The sequence below is a fragment of the Anas acuta genome, chromosome 11, assembly GCF_963932015.1.
Source record: "Anas acuta chromosome 11, bAnaAcu1.1, whole genome shotgun sequence".
NCBI lineage: Eukaryota > Metazoa > Chordata > Aves > Anseriformes > Anatidae > Anas > Anas acuta.
Window position 1 is genome coordinate 21,204,711 of NC_088989.1, and position 13,834 is coordinate 21,218,544.

Below are 13,834 nucleotides of genomic sequence, written 5' to 3' on the forward strand. Positions count from 1 at the left end.
AATCAGAAAAAATATCTTCCCTGCTCCATTTTAAAACAATGTAAAGCACTGCTAAAGGTGCCAAAAATACGGGGAAAGAGGAGGGAGAAAGCATAGGCTGCGCTGTGCCATCTTTCTCCTCCTCCACCCTTCAGTGGCTGCATAAAATAAAAGCCCTTCCCTGTGAGCAAGGTGAGCCAGGCCCACACCAGCCAGTTCAGGGGCTGGGGCCTTTCAGGCTGAGGAAATCTGGGGATGGACAGTCTGTGAGAGCACCAAAGGAGTCTCTCAAGCTGTACTCACATGAAGGACTATTGCATTCCTGGGTGTGTTTGCTTGGGCAAGACTGGTAGAGGTACTGATTGCCATTTCAAGGTTGCAGTGTATTCAAGAGGGTTTGCCTTTGGCATTGTGATTGCCAGAGTCTTTTGGAGCCTGATCGTGCACTAAAGAACATGTCGGGAAACCACAAAACATAGTTTCGCTGTGTGGCAATAATCTGCAGGGAGCCTGGATAGCTGTAATGCTACATTGCTGCTTCCTCCGTGTCTGCCTTTGCATTAACTCTTCAATTTGCTTGCTTTGGCTTCCCTGACTGTTAAATGCACACATGCAGGGTCACTTCGACATACAAGAAAATCAGCTGCTGCAGTCGGCTGCCCCTCAGCCTCCAAGCACCAGAGCTGGAGGTAAGTGTCTCCCTCTCCTGTGCCAGTGACCAGAATGGGGGATCAGGATAATACACAAGGGATTTTCACCCAAATAAAATTTACTATTTAAATTTACAAAGACTAGCTTTAGCTGTTATCAAATGACAAATGGTTTTGAAAGGAGCTCTGTCCACCACTCCTGCCTTTGCTTTGCCAACCCCACTAAGCATGGGGAAGCAGTCTTTTTAGCCCCTTTTTACAGTTTTCTACTTTCTGATCTCCTCTTGTAACAACGCAGAAGTTTTGACATTTTTGGTAGGGATATTCCATTCCCATTTTCTCTAGTGCTTCTCTACTTTGATCATTTAGATTTAAAGATACTGGTCAAAAACTGGTAGCTGTGTCATGGTTCCGCTCGAGTGGGCAGCCAAGCTCCACCACAGCCGCCCTCTCACTCCCCCTCCTCAAAGACGAACGGGGAGAAAATACAATGAAAACCCACTAAAAGCTGGAATATCCCAGACCTCCCTTTGGACAGGGATTGCCGTCGTCTCTCCCCACAAATCAGGCCAGTGTTCGCAAAACTGCAGAAACACTGCTTCCTCCCCCATGCACAATGCAGTCACAAAATGTGGTCTCTCAGGCCCGAGCGATGCAAAATGTTTTCACAGACCTGGGAACTGTTGGAATTTATGGGTAGGTGAGGAAACTTTGAATGTTTTTTGCTAGATCTAATTTTTTGTTGGCATTTACTGCTGCTTTTATTTAAGCAAATGTGTTTTAAATATATGATATTTCTTGCTGGTTGCAACTGGTAAAAACAAACAAAATAACACTTGGTAAAATAGACTGTTCTTTTAAATATATTTTTTATGTGGCAAATAAAAAAAGCAAAATAAACTGAAAGCAAATAAACTGAAAAAAAAAATAAAGCCATGTCTTTCTATACTGAAACAAACTTCGGATTTATCCTGTTTGTGACTTTAAAATTAGACTGTAGAGACAGGCAAACAAGAATGAAATATGAATAGCAAAAAGAAAAGAGGCAAAATGTCTGATAGAGAGTACAACAGATGCCATCCAATGTAACTTGCTGCATCAATTTGACTCATAAAATGGTAACTGGCCTTACAGCTTGGTAAACTGCAGAAATAGATGCAGATGGGGGGGGGGGGAATCAGAGTGGCTATGTCTCTACATATAACAGAAAACATTTGGCTTGGCTGGAGTGTCAGTTTAATGTTTAAACAGTTCTCACTTTTTTCAAGGTGGTTTATGCATCATTAATAAGGACTGAACTATAGTTAGCTCAGTCACACAGAAGCTGCTCCCATGATCTGAGTATCTTGCACTATGCTAACTGTACAAATCAGGATAAATATATGATGTTTATAATTCATACTAAAAGTGAATAATGCTGGATTGTCAAATCTCAATTAACCATGGTTGCTTATTTGGTCTAAGGATTATCTTTGCCATGGACCCTGAGTGCTTCAACCTGGCAGATTGCTTAAAGGAGATAAAGCATTGTGCAATGGGGCTCTTCTGCCCCCGGGTACAGCTCGGGTCTGGGAACAGCTGGGGGGCAGAGCTACCCTTAGCCAGCATGCCGCAGGGGCGTTCAGCCCATGGACCATGCTCCTTCAGCAGGGGGCACGTTCTCTGCGCTGGCCCCCCACTCCTGACCCCAGCACCTCTGAGCCTCCTGGCCCGCAAGAGACTGGCTGGGTCAGACCTGTGGCTGCTCTGGCATCTCCCGCCGGGGCCCTTTGCCTGTAGAGGTTCCCAGCCCAGCCTTGGTGGGGAACAACTCCCAGCTTGCTCTTGCTGAGCAGCTCGTGAGTCCCTGCATTGCCTTCATTTCCCAGCAGAGCTTTGAGTTTAATGAGTTGGTTTTGTAAGTATTGGTATATCCAGGGCAAGTCCTGGCTCCTTGCAGGCACTCTTTTTCTTTGCAATTTTGGGTTGGATTCTTTGCAATTTTACTCCTGAGAAGTTTTCTTTCTTAAGGACAAAATAATGATTTGTAATTATTGTTCTATTACTAGAGAAAGAAATAATGTAGCTCATCAGTAGGTGATTACCAGCCAGGTGGTTATCATCGTTGTCTTGAGTGTTCTTTTGGTAAGGATGATAATTCCCTGGCAGAGCTAGATGAGCCCCTTCAGGTGATGTGTAGATAACGGTATAGCCCACTGGGAGGCATTGTGATGTTTTTATTCCCATAGCAGTGACCTTAGTTGTACTAGGAAGGATTGCATTTAAATATAAAATAAATGTTCAAATATGTATTAGAAGCTCATATCATAGTATATGTGAGACAAAAGATTTTATCTTGTAAATAAAAACTTGAATTAGAAGTTAAAAATGGCTTCTATAAAATAACATCCAACTGTAATTGTTTTTCTCCAGATAATGTGGATGCCTTAAGACTGATTAAAAATACAAGCAAACAAAAGAAACTTTAAAAGCCTTTTTGAGAATTATGTGGCTGGATTTAATATAAATTATGTTCCTGCAAAAGGGAGTGATTAAGCAGGTTCAGTTCTGATTACTCTATTTCTATCTCTAATGATATCTTCCAGAGTATCTTGCTGAAGATGCTATAAATGTGAGTACAGAAAAACTGAGCTTTTCAATTTATTTATTTATTTATTTCTTTGTTTATTTTTACAAAGGCAGATCTTTTCCTTAAGCATAAATAATCTTTTTTTTTTTTTTTTTTTTTGAGATAAAGGCTATATTGATACCAGACCAACCAGACCAATGGCTAGAATTTCCTGTTGAAAAGGAATCCTTGTAAATACTGTTTCTCTTAAGACAAACATTCATAACTTCCAATGAAAATTTCTCTGATTATTCCATGTAAAGAACAAATCATAATAATTAGCATCTTTCAAAACTTCACACAAAGTTAATATTGCAAAATGTTTAAAATAAAAAGTTATAAGGCTACTTTGTGTTTAAATATTTTGGAGTTTTTATGCTTAAGGAGGTGTAAGTCCCTTCAAGATTTTTGAAATTATTCACGCACCTAAATCTCATTTAATTAAACAGAACTTAAATATAAATAAATATAAATATAAACACAGTGCATTTTATTAATTATTGTTACTTTAAATCTGAGTTTCTTAAGCATTTTTAAAATTTCCTGAACTTTTTCTTTAACAGGAAAAAGGAAAAAATATATGCAAGCGATCATATTCCTCAAAGAGCATGTGTGTTAAAACATATACACTAGTTAAAATTCTGTTACAAGAAAGTCAGAAGTCTTGCATGTTATCAGCATGAATAATGTACAAGAATGTCTTAATAAGAATAGTACTTTCAGGAGATTATTTTCAACCACCTTTGATCTCTGAACTACACATAAAGATATACATATTAATTTTGTTTAATCTGAATCGTTCTGATTTGTTTGTTTGAGGATGCTAGGCTTAATACAAAGTGCTTTAAGATATTCTTTGCCTTTTTTTTATGACAAGTAACATAAAAAATAAAAGATTTCCCTATATAACAGTAGCCGCTGGTGTCCTGTGTCAAGGTATTAACCTTTTTAACCCTGTCAGTTGACCGGGGCCAGGAAATATAGACTAGTCTTTTACTGCTCTTCTGTGTGTCACAACTTTATTACACATCACATTTTTACTCTTAGAAGTGTCTATAGTACTAAAAAAATAGTCTTGTAAAGAGAATGCAGCGTTACATGGCTAAAAAGGTATGTAGGACTGAATACCATATATTTTATCAAAGCAATGTCCTTCATCCAAAATGCATTATTGTTGCTCTGTAAAATCTTAACATCAAAGAAAGACTCAGGGCTCTGTTTCATGTTTTGTAAAGGTGATCTCTGAGCATTTCTAGTGGAATTATTCAATAGTTTGCTCTATATCATTTTGCTAATGACAGGAAAGCTGTCTCATGCCTTTAGTGGTATCTGTACAAAGTTGGCTTGTCTTTCAAGTTAAAATAAAGCCTTATATAGTTGATTAGCAATAAATATTTCAACTGCTATTAACAAAATACTAGTTCCTACAGGCAATAGTATTGTCCATTACTTATACATACAAAACTGTTCTCAGAGAGTTTGTGCACATCCTCCACTTAGAAGAATAATGAAAATTATATGGGCACTTAAAATCTCTTCACAGTAAGATGTCATCATATTACTAGGAGAATCAAAGACGCCCTTTGATTTATAGAAGAGCATTGCTTTACCACTTAATTATAAATCTACAGAGACTTGCACATAATTTTCAGTAATCCAGATAGCAGCCCCTGGTAGAAGAATGTGACCTTCCAGTAAATATCATTTTGATAAATATATGGCAGCTTTGGGCATTACAAGGGAAGCTGCATCTGATTCTCTTCTCATTCCTGGGGTCATATGCAATAGCCTGGCTTCTTGCTGCTCACCATTATGTCCTTCTCTTCCAGATGGTCACCCATAATTTACCATTCATGTTTGTACAAAAGGTTCACCTCCAAGGACTATTTCTTGTGGCAACCAGGGCAGCAAGTGTGCAAAGTGGCTGGGAGCGTCTTCAAACCATAGGGTACCCAGCTGCCAGGGGCAGGAGTGTTACAGGAATGTGCATCCTTTCCCCTGTTTCTGCCCCAGCTTCAGAGTGGAGGCAGGTGGCCCCAGCTGTCACCTTTGGCAGAGGGAGCTGCCTTGCTGCCTGCTCCCCCTGCCTCCACTTCTCTGGTGTCCCCTTTGCTTGCTCACAACTCCGCCACTAGTCTGCTCTCCTGGAGCAGAGATGTGCATGTTTGAACCATCTCAGATGCAGAGTTTATGCCCTTTGGTGGCTGCACTTGCCCAGCCCTCAGGGCAGCAGATGGGCTTCAAGGTCACAGCCCAACCACCGTTACCTTTTTGCTGCTTTCTGTGCATGTGTGTGGTGTGAGTGTGCTTCCTTTGGTTCCTGCCTCAGCAGCCTCCTTTGATTGAACTCCTGGCCTTCAAGGAGGGTAATATCACACAGATAACCTGAGCAAACTCTGACATTTATTTCCCACAACTCTGTCATTCTCCATGCAGGGTATTGCTTTGGGCAAACTTAAGTATGATCTGGGGAATGTTCCAATGAGTCTTCATGGCAACTAGATGGAATTTGGTCCACAGCATCACTTTATTTCTCCTTAGCAGTTTTGGTCCTTTAGAAAGAGCACCAAAGGCTGTGACAACACTCCCTGTGAGGAGTTTTTTGCTTTTTTTCAACTTTTTCCCAAACCCTCCATGTGCCTCTGGCTGCCTTTGGTAGACAGCTTTTTGGGAGACGGATGTTTTGGGGATGAATTCAATCAGGAGAGCAGTAAAAAATAAGCTGAGGGGAAGTTTTCCCATTTGGTGAGATGATGCAACACTGCAATAATCTGGAAATAGATGGACTGAACAGCCTTTAATTTGACTGATATATAAGTGAAATAGACAAAATAAAGAAGAATATACTTTAAAGAATAATCCTACCTCAGACTTTTCATCTGAAACTAGTTTGAGCTGGTCAATAGTCACATTTTCCATATCTTAAGCTAATCAGTATTTGCAGTTTCCAGTCTCTCTCTCTTCTCTCTCTCTCTCTTTTTTTTTTTTTTTTATTTTAATACTCTGTATTGAAAATGTTCAATTTTTAACAAATGTTAACTCATTCTGATCTGCAATAAAAATGACGTTTTTTAAAAAAATTTTCACAAAATCAAAATTCTGTGGAAAAAATGTTTTCCCATCATTTTTATTGCAGAATTATAAAATGTGTTCTCAACTCTTAGACATATGTATAATTCTGCAACATATTCATTGTTATAATCCAGTTTTGTTCCTCAAGAGTTTGTGATATGTCAATAATAGTAGTCATCTGGTAATTAATATGTGATATGTTCATTTCTGATTAAAGAGAAGTGTTCATCATCTTAACCACCACTGACAGCACTTCACAGCACCATAAGAAACTTTATAGTGACTGGGATGTCTGTATGGTCCAGAGTGATGCTGAGAAGTTAATTAGATGTCCTAAACTCAACAGAGCTGTGCTGGTAAAGGTAGCGAGTGCTAAATGTGGTACCAGATAATGGATTTGCTCCACTTTACCATCTTTTTGGACCCTTTAAAAGGCTCCCGAAGAGACTACTGGAATTTAGCTTCATGTTTCTCTTTTCATTCTTGACATTTATGCAACATATTTCAACTGAGGAGCTAAGGAGGAGCAAGCTGTAGCAATTATTTGGGGTCATGTTAGCATCAATAGTGTTGCCCTCTATGTACTTCTGCTGACTTGCCAAAAACTAAAAACTGAGAAATTATCATTACACATATCTCTGCCAGAAAATTTGAGATTATAAATTATTATTTTTTAATATTTGGAAGTTACAAATATCCCAGTAAAAATGTGTTCCTTTCAAAATATATTTCTCAATAAATTTTCATAGAAACATGCAATTTTTCCAAACAATTTTATGAAGGACTATTTGACTAAAATCTCCTGAGCATCTCCATATAGTCCATGTTTAGTCCAGATCACAGAATCACAGAATAGTTTGGGTTGGAAAGCACCTTAAATATTATAGAATTCCAACCCCCTACCATGGGCAGGGACAAGAAAGGCCTTACCTGGTCTACCTCCATATGGAAATATATATAGCTATTGAAATATATATCTACATATATTTATATAGATAAATGTGGAGATATATGTACAGAGATAGACCAGGTACATCGCAGACAGAGATGTACTTTAACTAAAATTTCTGACCTAAGGAATGTTCCTTATTCATTAATTTGATGGGAAGAACAATTTTTAAGCCTTTTTTTTTTTTTTTTTTTTTTTTTTTTTCTGTATGACAGAGCTCATTTATATGGGGAATATGTTTTACATCTTCACTTTATATTTTAAATACAATTCTCTTTTTTTTTTTTTTTTTTTTTAAGCATTATACATACTATATAATATATACTGCCCTGTTTTAGTATGATTATCAGTTTTACCCATAACAAAAATGGCATTTCCTGTTCTCCATTTGTAGCTGAAATATTTTTTTTTCAAGTTCCAAATTTTACTGTCATTTTTAAACCAAATGAGTATTGCGGGAAGGGTAATTAAAACTGCAAGACATCTGGTTCCAGCAGCCTGTTGAGATACATTTCATGCAAAGCATGCCCCTGCTTTGCCTGGCCCTGCCTTTCTCTCCCTCCCCTTCCCTATTTGTCTTATGTCTTTTTCCAGCACAACAAATACAATTACTTTATAGCAAATATCACACATGATTTCTCTCTTTTTCTCTTTCTCTCTTTCTCTCTTTCTTTCTCTCTTTTGTGAAGTTTATCCATTTTTGGCATATTTTTATAATTCTCACTGCTGGAACAAGTGAGAGTTTGGAATTTGTTTTTAGATTCTACTCTATATACAATTAAATGCAATCAACTTCCATTAATAAGGTTTTGGTCACTTAGTTCAAAATGCTGAAACAACACAGCCTGTTTTAGGTTTTTGGTCTTTTTTCAAGACACTAATATGGTGTTCATTATCAAAGGACAAAGGGCACTCTGAATTGTAATAAGGACTTTCTGGTTTTAAATTCCATTACTTGCATTAAAACCACTTACTGCCACTAAGAAAAATGAGTATAACTTCGTGCATTTTGTGGCAAATAGGCAGTCTTTTGATATCTTAGAGCAGAATGTTTCAGTTAATAGGCCCCTACTTGAAAGTACCCTTTCACACCAATGGTTGCAAGTGCATTCTGCATTTTTATGTAAGCCTGACATCCATGAAAAGACAACCAAGATCTGTTTCTTATTGTGCATTAAAGAGGATTCTTTGGAAATTGCTGAATAACTTAGCATATGTTCTGTATCGTTTTTACTGATGACAAGAGAGATGTCATCTCTGGTGCATCTGTATAAAGTATCCTCTTGGATGACTTCTGTACATTGCAATCTGCTTTACTTCTTCAAATAGGAAACTGTTTCAAAAGCCCTGTTAATTGGCAAACACCAAAATATTTAACTTATTTGCAAGTAGCAAAAATAGAGCGTGCTGACTCTTGGGAATCAGTGTAACAAGCATTCCATTAAGAGAGGAGAAAGAAAAAAAAAAAAAAAAAAAAAGTATCCTTGCAGTTAATTCAAGAGCAGGGCTATTTTTTTTCAACACAAATATGTCATATCATTTTAGCCATTCAGGTCTTTGCCTTTGTGTGTTTAATGAGCACAGCTGTACCAAGTCGGTTTATCTTCCAGGCAAGGTCAGGACAGCTGGTCAGCTCTGGAGACAGACTTTTATTATATTTTGGTGTTTAGATTCATTTTATTCTGTTTATCACTTTTGTACTTGGAACAAGAAAGGGGTCCTTTCCAAATAAAACCCTTTTGAAACAAGATGTAGGCTACCTCTCCTGATGGCCGGGGCCACCACCTCAGCAGGCTTCATCTGGAGGAGTTATCAAGTGTGATGGAGCCATCCTTCCCTCGGCTGCACTGCATCGGTCCAGGTGGGTGCTGGGGCAGCTTGGAGACACATGAGGTGTCTGTCCAGTGGACATGGCTCTGTGAACAGCACTTGAAGGACCAAGGCTGGAGGTTTTAGCCACTGATCTCCATTGCAGAGAAAACAGTAAGTCTGCCATGCAAACATGGCCCAATGGTGCTTGAGGCAGAATTAATGAATGCTCCAGCTGCCTGCTGGTGTGGTTAGTGTGGCAGCTTAATTTTTATTTTATTTTTTTTAAAAGGGGGTGGAAGGGGAGTTACTCCACAAAATGAAGCTGAATGTTTTTTGAATACAAATTTCCTGTAGACATTTCACTTCTTTGAAAACAAAAGAGCAGAGGAATAGGGTAGAAAGGAAGGAAGGGACAATGGTAGGGAGAGCAAACAGGGTGCCAGCAGGGGTGGGTACAGTTGTGTCTTGTCCCACACTTCTTGTGAGACCAATTCAGCAAGAAACCTGGGTTTTAAAAGGACACGGAAGGGACAATTGGGTAGTGGATAGTGGTAAGAGGCAACCTGCCATGGCTGAGAAAATGTTCTGTACCAAAAATGAAGTAATTTTCACCACATTTTAATCAATACTGTTAGCCAAGGATGCTGAGGTAACATATTTGTGTTGTTTTAAAGCCTTTAAATATTTGGGCTGCCCATTTACATTGGATCTCAGTGGAGTCCCTTTTCTTCTAAATCCACAAGGCTCAGTTTTATGGTATCCCAGTTGCATCTGAGGGTGTGTGGGGAGGTGGGGGTTGCTGGAGGCTGCTTTAACACGAGTCATAAATGAGCCTCTTTTTGCTGTGGCTTGGGCTCGTGCCACAAAAATTCATCTTTGGGAAAGCTGCTCAGGATTCGTCACATTACTGTGACTGCAGCTTGGTAATTATTATTCCTTGATTGGGTGTTTTTTTTTAAACCCTGAGGGTTTTGATTTAGCATGTTGTGTCGGGTCATTAATAGATACCTAGATTGTTATAAATACAGTGAGTCAGCATTGGTCTTCAAATCTGGATCAAAAGCTACCTGTAATTTGTCCTCCTGATACCCACAGATTTTGTGATCCCATCACTACTGCCTGCTACAGATGGCCAAGAAATTGGTAACCTGTAATTGTAAAATTCTCTTGAAAGGAGCAAAGGTTCAGTAGGATGTGAAGAACCTTATTCTCATTGCTGTCTTCACACCTTATTCCACTCAATACAAAATGTAAAAGCTAGGAAAATATCACCATTTAAAACTATAAGGACTGTCTCATTTACTTCTTAGTATATATATATATATATATATATATAATTATTAAATATATTTATATTAAAAATTATTATTATTAAATATATACATATAAATAATTGTCCTGGTTTCAGTTAGAATTCTGTTCTACTGAACAGAATTCTACTTACGTTGTCATCATGAACATGTCATCAGAAACATTTCTTTAAGTGACTGCCAATCACTAATTGCATCTCCTGTACGTCTCCATAGACATTACACATAGATATATTGGTATATACTATTATGGTTTTTGTTTGTATAAACATACTGCTAATACTGTATTTCTCCAATTGAGATGTCCATAAATCTAGATCTCCAGAGATAGTTTTTAATGACTTAAACATTACACCAAACAAGAGATTCCAAGGGGACATGATCAGGATGTAATAATGGGCCAATGTCAAAAAGGATTTATGATTATTATTCAGATGACTCAACCATATGCTCCAGCTACTGCTGTAATCTTGCTAGTCTTGGTCTGACATCTGTAGTGATAATGAGTAAAATTGAATTACGCCACAGAAACAAAATCAAGACATTTAAAAAATAACTAGTGGGCTGCCAGAAGAAATATTGACCTCCTCTGTGGGGTCAAGAGATGGTTTTAAAATATGCTGGATGCTCCTGACAAAGTTGAAGCACTCAGAGGATCTGGCAACCAGCTGTTCTATCTTTGTTAGAGAAGAACTTAAGTATAATTGAATTCCTAAACCATATGTATTTATCACTGCAGTTAAATAGCATGCATGATCCTATCAAGTTGACTTTAAAAAAAAGGAAGTTACCTATTTTGTTTTATATAGTAGGACAACTGGTGTCTGTTCTAAACAATGCAAGGTTGAGGAAGGTGATTGAATAACATGTATTTTCAGGATTACCTGAGCAGTCATACTACCTGTCTGTCTTTTTTAGTTAAGCATTAATTTTCCAAGTGACTGTGGTGTAAAGACAGATATTTCTGTTCTGTTTCCCTCTAATGGTCTTGGGTCTGTCTTGGTCTCTTACGGAGCAAGCCTCAACTCTCTCTGCAGCTGGAGCTGGCACTGGCTGGGAAACAGCAGCTCATCTATGCCATTTCCAGGTTTCTCTGTTCAGTGGGAGGTTAGTAAACATGCAAATACCTCCTGCAAAAACATGCAAATACCAGTGTGCAGATATGAGAACTTCTTTTTGCTTCTGGATGAACATATAGTGTTGTGCAAGGTAAATTTGTGAGCATAGACTTCATTAGTTTCTGTCAAAACCCATCAATCTTCCATTACTGACCACAGCACTCAGGTGGAGGTGAAAACTCAATCATTTCTCACTAAGAAAGAGAAAACTCAGGTGAAATGGCCTGATGTCAGCCCTTCTAATCCTGCAGTGGTGGTTAGCAAAAGGGCAGCAAGCAGAAGTCAAAGGAGCTCATGCATAAAGTGGGCTAAGTCACAAACCACCAAAGTTGCTGTAAAATTGTGGCCAAACATAGCAGTAAAGGACAAATATTTAGGCAATGTCAGTCAGTCAACTAATGTATGTATCAGCATATTAGCAAGGAAATCCCCAGAACCACTGTGGGAGGTTTTCCTTTTGATCTGCCACTGCCTGCCAGGCTGCTGGCATCACTGCTGCAGACACCAGGCAGGCGTGAGCAGCTCCTCTGGGATTTGAACAAGTTGCTCCTTAAGGCAAACATCCACTTCATTAATTCGAAGGCATGCTGAGCAACCAGCAGCAGGTGAGAAGCAAAAGACAGGGAACCAGACTAGATGAGCATGTCAAACATTTGTTGGTAGTGAGGTAATCTTATCTGCCTGCTAGATTCTGGTGCCTCTCCTCATCCTCCTGAGCTCCTCAGCCAAAAGACAAGTTCAACATCTGCAAAGCCTGCAGGAACACAAGAACTGGTAGATTTGAGATGTTGTCTTAAGCACCTGATATCCTCCATCTACCTTCCTTATTTTTAATTATTTCTAAGCTATAGGGTGACCTAATCAAACAAGCTCCTGTCTGATGTCAAGGCTCTTGTTTTGCTTTAATCTCTTTACATTTCTATATACTTTCTTTTTCCTCTGGAACTATCAAAGTATTTTCTTTAACAAGCACATCAACAAAAAACAACGTCTGCATTCTTGAATTCTAAGTCACACATAAACCTTAAAGATGCTATTTGCTCAGTGTTGACAGAATCAGTCATCTGCCCTAATTTACCTTCATCTTATGTTTTTATTAGAGCTGTGAGAGCATGCATAAACTGACCAGGGGGACATGTGTGTTACAGGGCTCTTTTCTTAAACTCTCTAAGCTCTAATAAGAACATACTGGCTAAAGCACTGTCCTGTATTGGGAAAGTAATACCTCTCTGTCCTGTGTTCCTTCAGTGCTAGAACAAACCTCTCAGAGAATATTCACTCCCTTAAAGACATCACAGCAGGAGTGAAGGAACAGGCTTTGAGGACTGGTCTCAAAGAATCGTCTCTTGTCTATTGACATTCTTCTGCTCAGTCCTACCTAAAAGCTTAGCAATGCTTCATCTGTAATTCAGGTGTCTAGTCTGGTATCCCAAGACTAACTCAGTTATTTTTCAGGTATACATGGGGAATGGTTGGTGCCACTAACTTGCATTAATGAGCCTTTAAAAGTAAGTAAAATGCTAGCCTATTGTCTATAAGCTCACATTTTCTAAACAGCATTTCCATATCCACTGAGTAATTTTTAATGGTCAACCAGTTGACCAACATTAGATATGGATGTATACAAGCACATGCATAAAAATCAAAGACAGACAATATGAGCACAACAGTAGAAGGGTTATCGTTGTGGGTGATTGGGGTGCTTCACATTTAATTTATAGAAATCACTTAGATTAGAGAAAGGTGTTATTTGATCTTCCATTTTTTTCCGCAAATGCTGCCAAATAGTTTTCTAAATCAGTCCCAAATGTGGCCAGGTCTCTGTATTGGGCTGGTGTGAGTACAGTAGTGGTTTTGTTCCTTCTTGCTACTATTTATTCTCCTCCCTGTGCTTGCTACCAGACTTTGGGGTGAGAACACAGAGCCCCAGAATATCACATGCATTAGACAAAACAAAACTCCAATGTGCACTAGTTGTAATAACCTGCAATGTCTCCCCTGTCATCCTAAATTACTGGAAAATGTTGGGCTTCAGCCCTGCACACCTACATGCCTGGTGCAGGGTCAGGCACAGCTCCTCCTTGCTGAAGTGTGCTTGCATTGCTTTCTGCTTGCCTCCGAGGTCATGGGCATTGTGCTTAGGCTGGTCACCTGGGGGGTGGGGGGAAGGGGGTCTTCCTGCATTATGTGGCTTCTCAGAAATGTTTTGGGGTCTGCTAGCTCTCCCCGGTAGAACTGGGGAGATTTATCGCAGCCAGGAAGCAAGTCAGGTTCATGAGACTCCCCAGCACCTGGCTGGTGCCTTCAGGAATCGCATAAATCAGCCTCCCCATTTG